This window comes from Haliaeetus albicilla, chromosome 2 (genome assembly GCF_947461875.1).
Source record: "Haliaeetus albicilla chromosome 2, bHalAlb1.1, whole genome shotgun sequence".
Lineage (NCBI taxonomy): Eukaryota > Metazoa > Chordata > Aves > Accipitriformes > Accipitridae > Haliaeetus > Haliaeetus albicilla.
Genome location: NC_091484.1, coordinates 26,184,780 through 26,201,794, shown reverse-complemented (window position 1 = coordinate 26,201,794; position 17,015 = coordinate 26,184,780).

The following is a 17,015-nucleotide window of genomic DNA, read 5'->3' as shown; positions in this document are numbered from 1 at the left end:
TCACATGGTATGGAATGACCCCTTGGCCACTTTGGGTCAGCTGCCCTGGCTGTGTCCTGTGCCAACTTCTTGTGCCCCTCCAGCTTTCTTGCTGGCTGGGCATGAGAAGCTGAAAAATCCTTGACTTTAGACTAAACATTACTTAGCAACAACTGAAAACATCAGTGTGTTATCAACATCCTTCTCATACCTAACTCAAAAACATAGCACTATACCAGCTACTAGGAAGACAATTAACTCTATCCCAGCTGAAACCAGGACACTAATCTGAAATAAACTGACTCAAAGCAGTCAAGGATAGAGGTGATGCTTAAAGGAATTTATACAGTTACGTTAGATAACGGTCATGTGAACACAATATCCAGAGCAGTGGCTTACTCATTACTCTAGATGAAGAGTGCGAGATGCTCAGGGAAAAGAGCCTCAGTGTTTTGGTAAGTCAGGACATTTCCCTTCAATCATGTTTATCCCTTTGCTGCAGTACACTATATATACAGCAGTAAACCATTCCCTTGCTTGTTATTAAATTGCAACCAAGGATTGCTTAGTTAAGTCAACAGGCATATTTCTTTCTCTTCCTGATCTTGCTGTTTTTACAGGATTGGAATAGTTTAGGAATTTGGAACAGGTGGAGGATAGGGCAGCATATCAAATATATCAATTGTTGAATGCCTGAAAGTTTTTTTCCCCAAGCAGACCATTTTAAATGAGTTTGTGAAGACTAGGTTTGTGTGAGCTTAAGCTCTGTAGCGGACTGGGACAGTGCCAAGTTCCCTAACCCTGGTACCATTTGTTTGCTAGATTGCATTTGTGCCTGTCTCTGCTTTGATGGAAATGGTCTCTCTATTTTGTGTTAGCCACTATTCCACTCAGGTTTTTCTGCTGCAGGGTCAGGATTTTATACAACTGTGTTTTTGTTAATTGCTGTAATGATTTCATTATGTTGGTAGTAGTTCTATTTCATATTGGAATCCAAGTAAATGTCTTGTAATGTATTAGAAATGCCATGGTAAATTACATTAACTCCAAGTGCATTTATCAAATGATGATATAGTCTGTCTTTCTTTAATTAGAAAGACCTTGAAGGGTCAGATGCATGAGACATATATACTCGAGGTGGAAATCCTTTTGAAAAAGCATATTTAAGCAGTTTAACAGCAGGTCAGCTCAGTAAGAATAGAAAAGGCATATTTTCTGTATGTAGAATGAGTGCAGAATATATCTGATTCTTTATTATTCTTCTGAGTTTTTTAAAATCCATCTGCAGCCATCCACCGAGTGCTCTGAGCACTCTATATGATAGATTAAGAATTACAATATGAGCTCTGACAAAACACTTCTTATAAGTGTATCTCCATTTTCTCACAACTTCCTCAAAAGCTATAGAAAAGAAGGAGAAAAAAATGAGCTGGGAGAAAACTAGTCCATTTGGTGCCTAGGAAGTAACTAACTCTTTAGAGTTATCATGATCCTGTTGAAATAGTGCCATTATAATTGACATATTCATGAAGTACTTGTAGAGGTAAGGTCAGGGCCTGTGTGTGTTTTGAGGGAAGTGGTTTGATAAAAACAATTTAGATAGCAAAAAAAAACCCCACCAGAAGTACTGGGTATAATCTGTTCAGTCTGTCTCACAGACATTTTTTTTAAAGATATTCTGAGGCCTGATAGAATATCAGGTTTAAGCTTTTTCTATAAGCTACACTGAATTACCTACCCAGTTGTGAATCTGATGGTCCTTTCTTCTGCAGAGATACATGTAGCTGGAAACCTCTGTTTAAAGTGTACCTTTAAGCTGAGAACTCTTTGTTCTTGCTTTTCAATCATAATACTTAAAACATTAATAATTATTTTAAATCTTTATAGATACAAATACCTAGTCTTCAGCTTTCACACTTCAAACTTAGTATGACTGTTAATAGAAACAAGATTTTGCAAGTAGCCAAAAGTTTGCAGACTTTGGCCATGACAGCTTTATATCTAGAACACTCATTTCACTTCTTTCTTGTAAGTGCTACATTTAAATCCTCTGAAGTCCATTTTCTGTCATCCATTTTCATAGCATATGAACATGACTGCCTATGACTGTTTAAAAAATAAACAGAATCTATTTCAGTTCAATGAATGAAGGTTATTTGGGGCTAGCCTTCCTTTTGTCTGTTTTTTCTTTGTGTGTGTGTGCCACTGTCCTGTTTTAGTAATATCTCTACAAAAGGCACTATTCTGTTTATACAGTCTTTCAAGTCTCTGTACTGATATAACTATGTTAAATGTTAGGCAGCAGGAAAGCCTGCTCTTACTGTTAGTCATACATTAGATTCCAGCTCCCAAAGCTACAAGTTTTCCTGTCTCTGTATCTTCTGAGCTGAAAATTCAGCCATATATATGATATGGATATTAAAGAGAGGCTGGGGGGGAGGAAGAGTTCCTACTCAAAGTTTTTATCCAGGTGCTTGAAGATCCGGTTTCTAATCAGGGCTTCTTTGTGATAAACACAACTCAAGTTATACAAAACCATAAATGTCTTCCAGGGACTGGAGATGTTCCTTCTAAACATTTGTTAAGTAGATGCAACACATACCCAGGTAATAATAAAATAATTACAATTGGTGGGATGAACAGTGACTGTAGAATGCCAGTTGCTTGTTAACTCTCAAGCCTTCTGTAGGAAACCAGGCATGGATATGTTTCCATAATGGTGTTAATTTCTTTTCACATTTTGATGCTATGTTTCACCAAGTAGTTCCTTGGCTGGAAAACCAAGATAATTTGGAGTTTTCCCACTCTTTGTTCCAGAAAAGTCAGACACTCAAAATATCTTATGCATCATCTTGTCCTCTATATTTTCATAAGCCTGAAAGCATCATTTTATTTCCAGATGAATTTGTCTGTAATTCTTTTTCAGTGGTTCACAAGTAGTTTATTCGGTGAGCTTTACTGAAGAACATCATCAGTGAAACAACTGTGTGTCTTTTTATTTAGCCCTTATTTAGGTAAGGTCACTTTTAACTTGTTAGAGTAAAGACTGCCAGGTGAAGATCTTGTTGAGATTTCTTGAAAGATGTGACAGTGAAGCTTGTTTGAACACTTGTCTTCTCCAGCACTCCTTGCTTCTGCATTGCAATCTCCTTTGGGGAAACCAGTTTTCTTTGAGACAGGTGGGCTTTTTTTTCTTCTTGTGCAGTTGGCTTGAGGGTTTTTCAGTTGCTGTCTGCAAACCCAGCTGTGTGAGCCTGTCATTTGCATTTTCTGATGTTGGACTAATCTGGAGGTGTTTTGCTTATTGTGGTTTCTGTTGTATCCTCCCAGTATCTGTGTTCCAAAAATGTAAATTCTAAAAGTAAATTTATGATTGCTGTATACTTAGAATTGCTGTAACAGACTGCTGAAATTCTTTACTTAATTTCTACTGTTCCCACTTTCCTTCAAATACAGAGATTTCTGCTAAAATACTGAAAAGTAAAATAGCTGTTGTAATTGAGATATATTGTCATTATGAGACATGATCACGTAGAGTGGTAGAAATATACTTAAAGTTACTGATCTATACTAGCCATCACAGAATTGATACTCAGTAACAAAACTGTATCTACTTGAATGCTGAAAACATTAGCTATACTTTTAATTGTGAAACAATAGTTCAATATTTTCATGCTTTTCAATTCAGTGTAACTCGGCCAGCTGGTTATATATTTTTTCAAAAAGGAAAGACATAGCTATAGATACATGTCTTCATGAAAGTTTAGAAATTTAGCCGTATGTATGACACACTGAGCGTTAACAGATTTTTTTAAATTTCTGTAAGCAGCGCAGGAGATTTAGGCCTATATTTTCTATAATTTTTATTAGTGACACTGTTTTAATAATAATAAATATATTACTATATTCAAAACACAAGTTTGTCTTTTTGTGTGAATGTTTTTGTAATGAGAAAAGTACAATCTATATATCTGAAATAGCAGCTTTGGCTCCTATGTACTATTGGGTGAGAAGACGACAATTTGAAGATTGTTATAATTTTGGCAAAAGCTATTCTGTTGAGCAACATCACATCACAGTGTATGGAAAGGCTACATGCTGTTATGTGGTGGTGTTAATTGGCATATAACTGTGAATGCATTTTAAATGTTTTACATTCTTTGGAAGTACAGTCATGCTATGTGTTTGGTGGTGGATGTATTTAGAAGATTAAATAGACAAGCTTTGAAGAAATTCAAAGTGGGTTTGGTTTGAACCACTTCTAACAATGATGTGTACCTTACCCGAATTAAATGAGCAACCAAGAAAAGAGTTTTTTTCATCCTGCCCTCATTGAAAAGTCCTATTAGAATTATTTCTGAAGTAACATTTGTACAGGGTTGTTTGGGGAGAAAGAGGGAAACATGCTATGTAGTAAAGGTGATTATTTTCCTATTCAGTTCTATAAATCATTTTTTAGAATCATATTGGTGTTGATCCTTTTCATTCCTCATGGCTCTTCTGCCATGTAGGGTTGATCTTCAGTGAAATCCATGTTGTGCAAAATGGATCACATAGTGTGACTTTGTACTTGTATATTGCTCTGTATATTGACTTTTCATAACACTGCTTCTTATTACAGAAAAATCTCATTAGTAGAAGTCATGTGTCCTGCATAGCTTTACTTTATTGTTAAGCAGCATGTTAATGTTAGAAGCAAGGCCTTGGTGGATTTATTATAAATAAGACCATATGCTTATATGAGCATTTCTTAAACTCTGACAGTGGGGATTGCTTAATTCCATCAGTCCTCAATCTGTTCCAAAATCTAGTATGTGCAAAATATATGTAACAGAGAATTAAAAAAAAACTTTAAAGGAAATCTATGTGTGTGTAAAAATATAATTCTTGTGACAATTTGGGTTGAAGCTGTTGTATAAAGCAGTTGTCCTTCCATTCAGTCTAAATGAAGGAGCAGTTAATTGCCTTTTGTTCAGCCATAGCAAAAATAGTAGAAGCTGGATAAGAATGAGCAGAAACCATTTAGGCTAAAGCCTTTTCTTGGGAAATGATAAAGCACATGGAGGAACTAGGACTGACTGGAGAAAGGGGAGAAGGAAAAGGAAATGCAGCCGAATCAACAGCAAAGAAGCCAAAGTCACAATGACCTTTGAGAAATGAAGGGAGGGGCAGTCTTGGGTTGAGTGCTGACGGCAGTAAGGCAGGGAATTCCTTACTGAGGTTCAGAGAAACAGGAGTTTGTACTCCTGTTGTACATAGAGGAGGTTACATTAAAGGCATTTCTGCTTCCATTATCAGTTTTTCCTCTCCGAGGGACTAATCTGAAATGTGCCAAATTTGACTAACTCTTTCATCCAAGAAGCAGGCAACAGTAACGTGAGTCAGACCCTGACTGGTGACCAGGTATTCCAAGACAGTCTTCTATGAGTAGCTCAGCTGATCTGGTCATCAGGAATAGTAAGCCGTAAGAAGACATTCAAAAATTATATTCAAGGTTATATTGGAAATGTGTGTATCTACTTGTCTTCCTTCCAGGATTAGCTGTTTAGACTGTGGAGTCAAAATGAGCATTTGGATGATCTAACAGTTCCTACTGTAGAGTGCAGATAATAAATCTGCAATTAGTAATTCACACATTAAGTCCATTTAGGAGGCCACCTATTTTGTAGTTAAAAGCTGTAATGGCAGGGAACTTTCCACAGTCTCTAGGCTGCTCTGCACTTAATCAGCATCAGTGAGGAGTGGGGAAAACAACCCAGTCTTAATTTTCTAGCCTTATTTTTCAGCTGTCAGAACTAGTTATAGTTTTCTGTAATAAACTGAAAAATGCTGACAGTATGAATGGATGGATCAGATTTGCTATTCTGGTAAATGGGTACAATTCCACTGAAATTAATACAGTGCCATCGAAATTGCCTGTAAATATCATTACGCTGTTAAGGTTTTGGTATGCTATTTGGAAATGTGGCCTTACCTTTGGGTTCATATAAATGATCAATTTTATTTGCATTTCTTCCATCTCTTTGCTACCTCATTCCTGTAATTGCAATTGAACCTGTCTATAGAAATATTTGAATGGTTAAGATAGTAATTTGCCAGCTTGAGGAAAACTTTATTTTAGTAAAATGAGTTAAAGTTGAGTGAAGTTGTCTTTATATTTTTCATCCTGTGCTAGTCAACATTCAGAATTTTAATACCATGAAAAATAAAGGTACTAGAAGAAGACTGAGAGAATCTATGTTTGATAGTAGAAAAATGGTTGCAATAGTATCCGTTTCCCACAGAAACAAAAGGAGAGAGTTTTTGAAAATATATTCCAGGTTAGCCTTTCAAGTCCTTTCTTGTCATCAACACAGGTAACTTGACTGTCTTCTTTCTGAGCTAATCCTGACATTTTTTCCCCAGTCAACCAAGTAACATAGCTGCTGGAAGTTCTCTTTGGCCTCACACAGATCAAATCTAACTCTGTAAGTTTCAACATAATAAAAGTTGTGGAGTACATTCTGTGCCAGTATTATGCTAGCCTAGAGGAAAGCACAAACACTTTTTCTAGCCAGGTTGCCAGCAAAGGAAATAAAAAATTAAGATGCCTTTGGGGAAATCCGGAAAGCTATGATATTGAAGACCAAGAGGCTGATTTGTCAAAATAAATGGGACATATAAACCAAGTAATGAAGGCATAAACCAAAATTTACTTAGACCAAGAAGTGCTGAATATGAAGTGACTTAGTTACTTGTATTAGATATTTGTTGCTTCATTTGTGCAAACCTTTGGCTTCCATTTGCCTACCTCAACAGTTCAATATTTGCTCCCTTTTATACAGACTCCTGTAGGATTTGGGGCTTCATTAGAGTGGCAACCTTTTTCACTGTAAGACTTCAAATTGTACTTCAGTGATGTAGTGTTTTCAGTTCTCCCCAAACTACTTTACTTTTTTTACCTCTTCAAGTTACCATTTCAGAAATACTTGAGATAAAGTAACTTGACAAAAAATCCCCAGACGCAAATCAATTTGTAAAGGAGAAATAAATCAACAGATGTTATCTATGTGGCATGTAGGCCCTTCAGAGGCAGCTTCCCCTAGGTGCTGTTTCTGCCCTAACAATAGTATAAGGACAGTTTAAGAGTTCCATTACATTCAATATTTTCTTTGTTGTCAGTCTCTTTTGTTCCTATCAGACAGTGAAGTAAATCCTTTTGTGAACATGAAACCTGCAAACAAAGGAAATGAGAGAATCAAGAATCCCAGAAAAAGAAGAGTTACAAAGTAGTAGTAGTAGTAGTAGTAGTAGTAGTAGTAGTAGTAGTATAGAAGTGACCCCAAGCTGTAAATTGTCAGTAGTCCACTGATACAAGAGCATAATTGCAACTGATGAAAGTCAGGACATATTTTTTCCAGCAAAATTTTCTTACTGTAGTTGTTATGTTTGGGGGTTTTAAAATCCAGTATTGATAAAATTGGCATGAGTCTGACATTTGCTGCTTATTTTTCTTTATAAAACAGATCAATTACCCATATGTCTACATAAGAGACAAATACTGTACAAACGGTGAGCCTGTATCCAGACAGGAATATGAGCATGTCTTTTCATCTTCAGTGTATGCAGAGATGTGTAGAATTGAAACAGACACAGAAGAAAAGAGACAGTGATTAAGTAATTCCTGTCTTTCTATTGTTAAGATTCAGACAGCTTGGTCAGCAGTCAACACAAATAAATTCCAGAACGGAATTGCAATCAAGACACTCATGTTCTCCCATTCAGCCCAAACCAACATGGAACACTGTTACTTTCAACATGTATCTCCAGAAATGATGGGTAAAAGGAAACCAGAACCCTAGTGAAGATGCCAAAATGAGAATAACTAGCTGTGTCATCTTTGCTTTTCAAATGTTAATTTTATTTAAAGACTGTACTGTTTGTGATCTCTTATAATTCAGTTGTTTTCTTTGGAAGGGATTAAGTAGAAATTATTTTTATAGCTTTCTTTAGGTGATTATGAAAATATTTCTTGATAAAAAATGACCTATTTTTTTGTTAACCTAATCTTCTCAGGCTTTTATTATGTACCTGGCACTGTGGTATCTTAAGACTACCTCAAAAAGTGACTAAGGAAGTTCCACACTTGGGTAGAAGTTTCTTCCTGACTCAGAAGCATGTTATTTGCTACAGTGCATACTGAAATATGCTGTGTTTTGCTTCCTGTAATGTGTTGCTTTGCCTAGGAAAAAAATGCCAGTGCCCGAGAAGTGGCTTGTGGGACAGGATGTGCCCGACCCAAGGTAGTACAGAAGTTGCAGTTGCTGATTATTTACTACAACCTGGGTCACCATGGTTGTTTTTTGAAGTTCTACCAGACTCTCTGCTTTGGTATATCTTACACCACTAGTTAATACGGTGTGTATACAAATAAAGTGCATGCTACTTGTTTTGACATTGTGGGGCATACTAATTGGGCCTTTTTTGAACATTCAATAACTTAATATAATGCTTTTGATCAACTTGTATCTGAATGTCCAAACCATGACCTTACCCAAAGATCCAAAAGTGGTAGATTCTGCAGAACTAGGAGCAATGGAATCCTCTGTCCATATTGGCTTCAGTGGAAGGATTGCACGTCTCTGGCCTAAACCGTCACTACCGTTACGTTAGCACCCATAGGACTGCTGTGAAATATAAGTCACAGGCAAGCATGAAATACAGACTTTCATTTTAGGGGCTGTCTAGGGCCTGAGGGATGAACTAGAAGATGTGCTGATGTTCCTGCTTGTCTTATTTTCTATTTTTCTGGCATAGTCTCTTTGTATCTTTTTTCCCCTCCCACACTGGCTCTTTACATACAATGAAATCCTCTTTGCCTTTTTCTTTTGAATATTCCTGTAAAGGTTGGGAACCATTTTGGCATCTTATTTTCCTCTACTCCTAACTTTTTTTTTCTTGAGGTTCTTCTCATTAAGAAAGGTCCTGTGATGGTCTCTACCTGTCTCTATGGCACAGTCATATTTTTTCTTTATTCTGTTTCTACTGTATCATTTTTTGGGATGAGATCACACACCTGCATGTAATATTGAAAGTGAGAATCAGTGCATACGAGTAGTTTAAATTGTTCTTTCCAATGGGCACTTCCTTGCAATTTTCTACATTCCATTTAATCTGGTCGTCATATCATCCAATTGCTTTGTTATAATAGGTCCTTGTGGAGTTCTTCAGAATCATTAGCTCAAAGGTTCCTGAGCATTTTATCCTGCCGCTTTTTCTGTCAATATAGTAACATGCAACACTTTAGCAGGAGTTAGGAGATCAATATGCTACCCCAATGGGAAAGTCTTATGCAAGCTAATAGAAATAAAACCAGTAGGCATCCACATATGTTATTATTAAAAACACATTTCTCTTATTAAAACATGCTATTTTTTCCCTATGGGTTTTTATGCCTAATATAACCCTTTATTTTTGGATGAACTTTAGTTGACAATTCAAAAGGATAAGACACTACGAAAAATCTCTGTTTTTCTAAATGGCATTGTATAAATCTCTTCCGTAAGAGTATAGTCACAATCAACACTAAAATAAATTCATTTATTTGAATAACAAAATGTACTTTCAAGGAGAAAATCAATGAGAAAATGTTCATAAATTTTAGAAAGGCCTTATTAATAGGCCCTATAAATAGAGACAAAGAGATACGGAATATTCCTAGAATATGATAGTGTTGAATGATTCCCGGCTTGTTAGATGCTGTCTCAATCTTCATTCATTTGGGGTATATGTGTACGTTTATATTTTAAATATCTTTAGTACCACATCAGATCCCTTACTGCTTTTGGCTTTTGATGGCTTTCTAGCTGTGGTTAGAGAAGTTGACTTTTTAATTTTGACTTACTTGCCTTTATTTGGTAGTGCTTCTGCTCTGACTAAACTTTCAATTAATGATACAAAAAATGTTCTATTTTGAACTTCTGAATTAAACAGTTTTTCAAGGTGTTTGGGTTTTGGGTTTTTTTCCAGGCAAATGTTTGGTTTCCATTGTAAATTGAATCTGTTCTCTTTCTGTTGTTGTTGCTTACCCCATGTTCCAATCTGTTTGCTGATAGATTCAAGAGAATCTTAAAAACTTTTTAAACAATTCCCTGAAATACAATTGTGTTGCTATATTCAGGGCAAATTATTCTAACATGAAAACTAAAATTCACTCAAACGCAGGCTTTATTGAATACTGGTTTTAAGTAAATATTCCAGTCAATTTACTTCTTCCAATGCAAGCCTATCTATAGTTTAATAAAGTTGTCATCCCGTAAACCACTTGGAATTAACATGCTTTTCTGGGCATTTGTGGTCACAGGGAGCTACATGTGTCAGTAAGGCTATTGTTACTCTTTCCCTATTTGTGCATCCAATATTAGATTAGTGATGGAATTGTATAATCGATTTTATTAATATTTAAATTACTTAATTATACATAAACTCAAATCCCAGAGGTTTTTTTCTGTGGAGTCATGAACCTCCCATGACATCCATATTTATCACTCACACTAGAAGATTAAACTCAAATGCTTGTGTGGTACATGTTGCATATGTAAAAAGGAATAGAAGAAGCTAGAAATTAGATCAAAATGGTGTTAATTGCTAATAAATGCAGGATGTGCAGCTGGAGTGAAATTTTGGTGTTGCAGTCCTGTTTGTAGGTAGAGCCCAGATTCATGTTATTTAGATGTTCAACAGTATCTGCAAACTTGGTTGCCTTTATGTATTCCTTCCATCTTCAGTGCTTCAAAATGTGGAGGTGGAGAATGAGAAATTCAGATTGATGCCCTATCCTCTTTATCATCATTCTTGAGATAGCAATAGCATGAAGCTATGGGAGAATACTGCATTTGACAGAATCTTGCTGTTCACATAAGCTATTCATTTGCTTCAAATATATGTAAGGAATATTATATGGAAAGGTTCTTTCTTACTCCAAATGCTGGCTATCCCCTTACAAATAATATCAAGATGTAGACTGAGAACAATATCATTTTTCAGACTGTCAGAAATATGAAGATTTCACAAAGCACAAATACACTCCCTCTCAAAAATCCATGCAAGACACCAGTCAATTCTTTCAGTAAAATAACCATCTGCTTGCCCGTTGTAAACAAAGCACCAAGCCTTATTTCACAACTGCATGATAGATGGAAATATTTTTCTTTACTATTTTAAACAACTGGCCTATGAGAACTCCATTCTGTCTTTCATGATTAAAACATTTCTACAGAGGGAGTTAGAGATTGAAATCTATTCATTATGGAAACTATTTTCATGTTGTTGGAGCTTTTATGAAAGATTCCAAGTTTCCACACCATTTATTAGGCAATAACATCACAAGCGAGAAACCCCAGGAATATTTTAGATTAGAGGAAATCTAATAAGGACCTTCAGAATTGGGGTGAACATGTTGTGCTGGAGACTTGAAAATGTTTCAAAGAAATCTTATCACGGCTTTAGAAAAAGGGAATAATCCCCCTGCCCCTCCCTGCTATACTATCCTCTTGGACCAAAGTCGTATCTTTGCAATTAAATTCAAATTATTATGAGTCATTTGGTGACTTTCTGTTCAGTAATGGGAAACAACAAGGGTGTTGGAGCAATAGTCAGTGAAAGGATTCACTGAACTGGAAAATGCAGTTTTGACTGCAAACTCCAAATCATTTAAAACCTATGGAGATGAGATGATGGGCTTTTCTGGCATTTTATGGAGAGGCATTTAAAACTGTCATCTGTTTAACAGTAATTTTGCTGGAAGATACAGCAACTGAACAATGTAAAAAAATCCAAGGGAAAAAGGAGATAAAAGTGTGGTTTATTTTGCATTTGATTACCCTGTGAAAAGGTCAAATGTAGACCTGTGACCCACGGGGTGAGAAGCCCACCTCTTTTTCCAGGGGAAAGTGATGAATTTTTCTTTCAGTGACTAACATACCAAAATCCAGGAAGGTAGCTGTGCCTTTCTTTTTCATTTTATCAGAAGAAACAAGAAAGGTACTGGGAAGTTTCTCCCTCTGTATTTGTGTATATTGTGACTTCAGAGCTTGGAGAAGAAAAGAACTGGAAATCCTTTGTGCCCAGAACCAATGCAGGTAGGACTGATTGCTGTTTGTGCCCATTGTAATGTACTTTAGTCCCAAGTCCCAGTGTGCTTGTGATACCTGTCAAATATAAGTGATTTTCCAATGGTAGACAGTTGTCTATGTGGAGCTAACAGAAGCCTAGTAATTCCCTGAAATTGCTCAAGGTACTGAGGAAGACGATACCATTAACACATGGTTAATACATCATGCTTAGCTGTGTTAGTATAGCTGCCTTGTCCAAGCAGGTGCTACATTTCTTTCTGAATTTTATTTGTTCTATTTTAGTCTACTTCTCTCAAATCTCACAATTTCCTTTAGTTCAGCAGTTGTTTTCTGGGAGAGCCAACAACAACAATTCTTAAACAGAATGCGAACCATACACACAGCATAGAAGAAAATGGCTTGGGTGTATGTTTCACATAGATGTTTTGGTTTTATTTTATTTTATTTATTTTAATGTTATTATTAAACAGTTACTGTTTAAAAGCTTAAGATTCTCAAGGACTCAATAAGAGAGGTCAAGCACTTTTTTTATCTATTGCCTTTTTTACCTCTTGGAGTTGCTAATCTGTATTTATTTATTTACTTTTATTTTTAGCATGTGGTCAGGAAAATCTCTGCAAAATCATTTTGAAAAGGTTAGTGTGTGTGTGGGGATAGTATACGATGGACCATTATTAAACCATACATTACAATTTAATTTCTCTTTTGTGATATTGTTCAAAATCTCTACAGACAGGAGCTTCTTTTCTGTTAGTTATCCACCTGCTCTGGATGCTTTTATCCTTATTAAAGTCTCCCATAAGCAGTAAATTTCAGTGTCATCTGAAAAATGTAATGTTTGATAAAAAGATTCAGCATTTGTGCAGGGTTAGATCAGTGGCCAGAAGGCTGCAGCTACCCAGCACCAAGCAGCACTGTACAGGGATAATCTGCATTAGATCAAATACTAGAAATTATATAGTTGTGTTCACCTAAAGGCAGAGCTGTGCTAATTACCATTGCTGAGACCAGTAAAACATATCTATAGCATGAGACCAATAAAAATGTCAATAGGAACTCCTGCAAAATTAATCCAGTCAGGAACCTGCCATTAGCAGTCAGAGGCCCCCTTCAACTGTAACTGGTAAATTCCTGGAACTGATCAGTAATTAGCCCAATTGGCAATCTGTTTCTTTGTAGGATATAACAGTGCAAGGCAGACTGAAAAATAATTGAGATCTATTCTTTCACTGTACATCAACATTTGCCAATCAAATCAAGTACTTCTTACTTCAGTATTTCCTAGCACTACATTTTATAGCATTGTTTATTTGCATTTCACTGTGCTTTTGTATTTTTTCCATTTGCAAAAGCCCCAGAACAGTAGTAGAATTACTTGGATTTTGTTTTGAAAAATAAAATAAATAATACTTCTGAAAAGGAGAATAATTTACTTGGAAGAATTTCTGATATTAATCAGGGGTGGAAATACCTTATTGGATCAGTCAGTTTGCCCCTTTCCAGACAGAATGATTCTTTATCATATAAATACCAGTGTTGCAGACATTTGAATTACAAATTGTTTTTATCATTTCCCTGGATAGACTGTTCCATGCTCTGGGAGAGCCAATGAACTGAAGGTATGTCCATTGTAGGAGGCAGACAAACCTGGACTCACAAGTAGGATAGTCATTAATTTAAAGTTGTATAGAACTCAGCAGTTGGTAATAAGACTGTAGAAAACAGGGTCACAAATAAACAGAAATAAAAGCCAGATCTTAGAGCAGCTTTTTGTTGCAAAAAACCTTTCATTCTGAAAGCTGTCAGAGACTGAGATGAGCTGGAGAGATGACAGAAAGCTTGAAACAATATAAATGATGCTCTTCATAATTAAGAATTAAAACTCTGCAGCTCCTTCTTCAAGGCAGAGATAGAATGGTTCTAAATAGGTCATTCTTGTTCCACATAAAGTCACCAAGCACCCTTCTGACTAGTGTTGTCCCCATTGGCGTATCAGTCCAGTGCTTAAGAGGATACAATATTTAATTCTTAGAATAGCATGTTATTGCACAATTACATTAATTGCAAACATCCATACTACACTTTTAAAGTCTCTGGTTTCCTAAGTCCTTCTGAAATGGGAACAATTTGTTTATAAAATGCAGGCTTCATTAAGAGAAATTACTCTTTGTAAAGATGTTTCCTAGATATCAGCATCTTCCCTGTGGCAGCTTAATTACAGAACAGTGTACTCAGTTATAACTAATTTCTTATTTAAGAATGAGGACACAAAATTAAACTCACACCAAAATAAAGACAACCTGCAGCTGGCTTATTTTGTTCTCAAGGGATAAAAATTCACACACTAACTAATAAACTTTATTAGAATTTCCCACTATGTTGCTAGAAGGAAGAAAATACTGCAAATAACTAATAGGAAAGTAGTGTGTGTGCTGGTGAGTTGTCTCCATAGCAAGTACCATGTTTAAATATATGGTCTTTCAGCAGAGACATCTTCCCACAATGAGCTACGTTATAATCCCTTACATGGTAGGTGGACAGAAAGGTCAAAAGTTAAGTCGTGATTTCCTTGTGGAAGAGCAGATCCTGCAAATATTCTAGGTGTCCTCATCCCCTAAACTCAAAACAGGTGAATATGGTCATGTCTTCCTGGAGATCTAGTCTGCACTCTGAGCTACAAATTCAGTTCCAGTTAGAAAATTCATAGTGACTTTTCAAAAATGTTTGTGTGCCCCACTGGGAAGGGCAAGAGCAGAATTAGGGGTTCAAGATGGAACAAGTCTCTGACCTAAAACACTCAAGGGAAAGTTACCGCAGAAGCAACTAAGGATCTGGAAAGGAGTTGCACTCAGGGCTCCTGGCTTTTACAGTATGTCCATCCCATGATTAGTTACTGCTCTTCTGTAGGGTTAACCAGAGTCAGATGCAATATTCCATTGACATCTCTGAGTCTCCTCAGACACTTCAATTAATAGGCTTTGTCCTATTGATCGTAATGGGCTTAAAGCCAGGTCCTTTGTTTTTCTGAATTTATATTTTCAAGCAGGAACCAGAGAGGCAGATCTATCGTCACTAATCCACAGAATACAAGAGTCTGTGGAGAACTTTTTCCTTACCTTTGGGTCTCTTGTAATCACCAGCAATGAAGCTCTCAGAACACTGTGGTATGATAATTGATGCTTTAAGTCTCAGTTGTGAAGTAGACACTTAAGAGGAATGACAGCTAAGTGAAATTTGGCCCAAAATCCCAATAGAAAATAAATGTAGACCAAAGGTTTCAGATGGATTATTTGTGATTTGACATATGGGTTTTCTTCCATTTAATTATATAATTCTGAAATCCAAATATATCCAAATGAAACCTAAACACATACGTTTTCAGTTGCTGAGACTTAGGAGTTCCCTATCTGTATCTCAACTCTGCAGCAGAGCCCATTTCTAGAGCTGAGCCTGATCACCTCTCTGTTGCCTTTCTGAGTGCTTAGAAACATATCTTCCAGGCATTAATTGTTGATATCCTGGGGTTTTTTGTGTACTGTGCCACTGTATCTAGTGGCACCACATCTAGTGGTGTGCTGTTTCCTGTCAGAACTTGGCTGGCCTTAAAATAGTAGAATCAAAATATTTTATGTTAGAAGGGCTCTGGGAGGGCATCTGGTCCAACACCTCCCATGCCAACAGCTTTCTTAAAGCAGGGGTAACTTTCTAGCAGAAAAGATCTTGTGTGGAAAACAGTTTATATGCACAATTTTGGAAAAAACATTTTGGGTACAGTCCTCAAGAAAGGAAGGTGCTCAGCATCTTGTAACATTAGATCTGGAACTGTTACAGAAAGTGAAATGTATTTCAAGTGAACATGTTCAGAGTATCCCAAGAAAAGTGACTTTCAAGTCACATTCAAAATTTAATTATTTTCCATCAATAGATGATGCTGGATTTCAAGTAAGTGTTATAAGGGTCTGGTAGATAGACCCATCTTGGTAGTATACATGAAAGAGATCCCTAATATTTTAACCACATGTGAAATATTTTTAAAATGGTGTATCTGCAAGTTTCTGAGCTACAGAGTAATTAAATAAAATACAAAAGTGAACAAGAACTATTATCCAGCATCAAAAATACTAGCTAGTTTATTTTCTTCCTTTGATATGTTTATTAAAATAATCCAAGATTTGTAAAACGGAGTGAGTTGATTAAAGACTATAAACTTGTTTATTGGAAAAACCTGTACAGGGTCTGTTTTCCCTCAGAGATTATGTCTTAAATTAGGCAGCCAAATATAAAGCCTCCTCAGCCCCAGCATGAATCTTGGGGTAGCTTAAATACATATGTTAGAATTAAAATCTTGGCTATAGAACTAGTTTGTACTTCTGGAAGGGAGTGATTGTGATTCTATTGAAAGATGCTCAGGCACTAGGGGTTCTCACCAGCATAAAGCTTAGCTAAATACACATTGCACTTACAGCCTCCATACCATTCCTCTTGGCAGGACAAGTGGACATTTGTCATGCAGGTGTTGTGTGTTTGTATTGCAGCAGTGATGGTCTTGTGAACACAGTGAAATTACTTGTAAGTTAGCTAGTTTGTCTATTGCTGCCAGGCTCAACACAGAATAACAGTTTAGGTGTTTATTTTATTTACTCAGTGTTTTTTGTGGCACAAACTGAGCTCTATGTTATTACAGGTACACATTTTGAAATTTCCTACCTAGCTTAGAATTAGCTAACTGATGAGTTTAAACTGTCGTTTACATACCTAAGCTGTCGTCGCCATCATTACAGTGCAGAGGTATCCTTCTGCTTTGCACAGAGCCTTTTTAGGAGGTTCATGAGACAGTGCGGAGACCTTGACATGACCTAGAATCGTGCCATAGGGTTTCACAGGAGTTCTTTGCCAGCACACTTGGGTACTCAGGTTGTACTG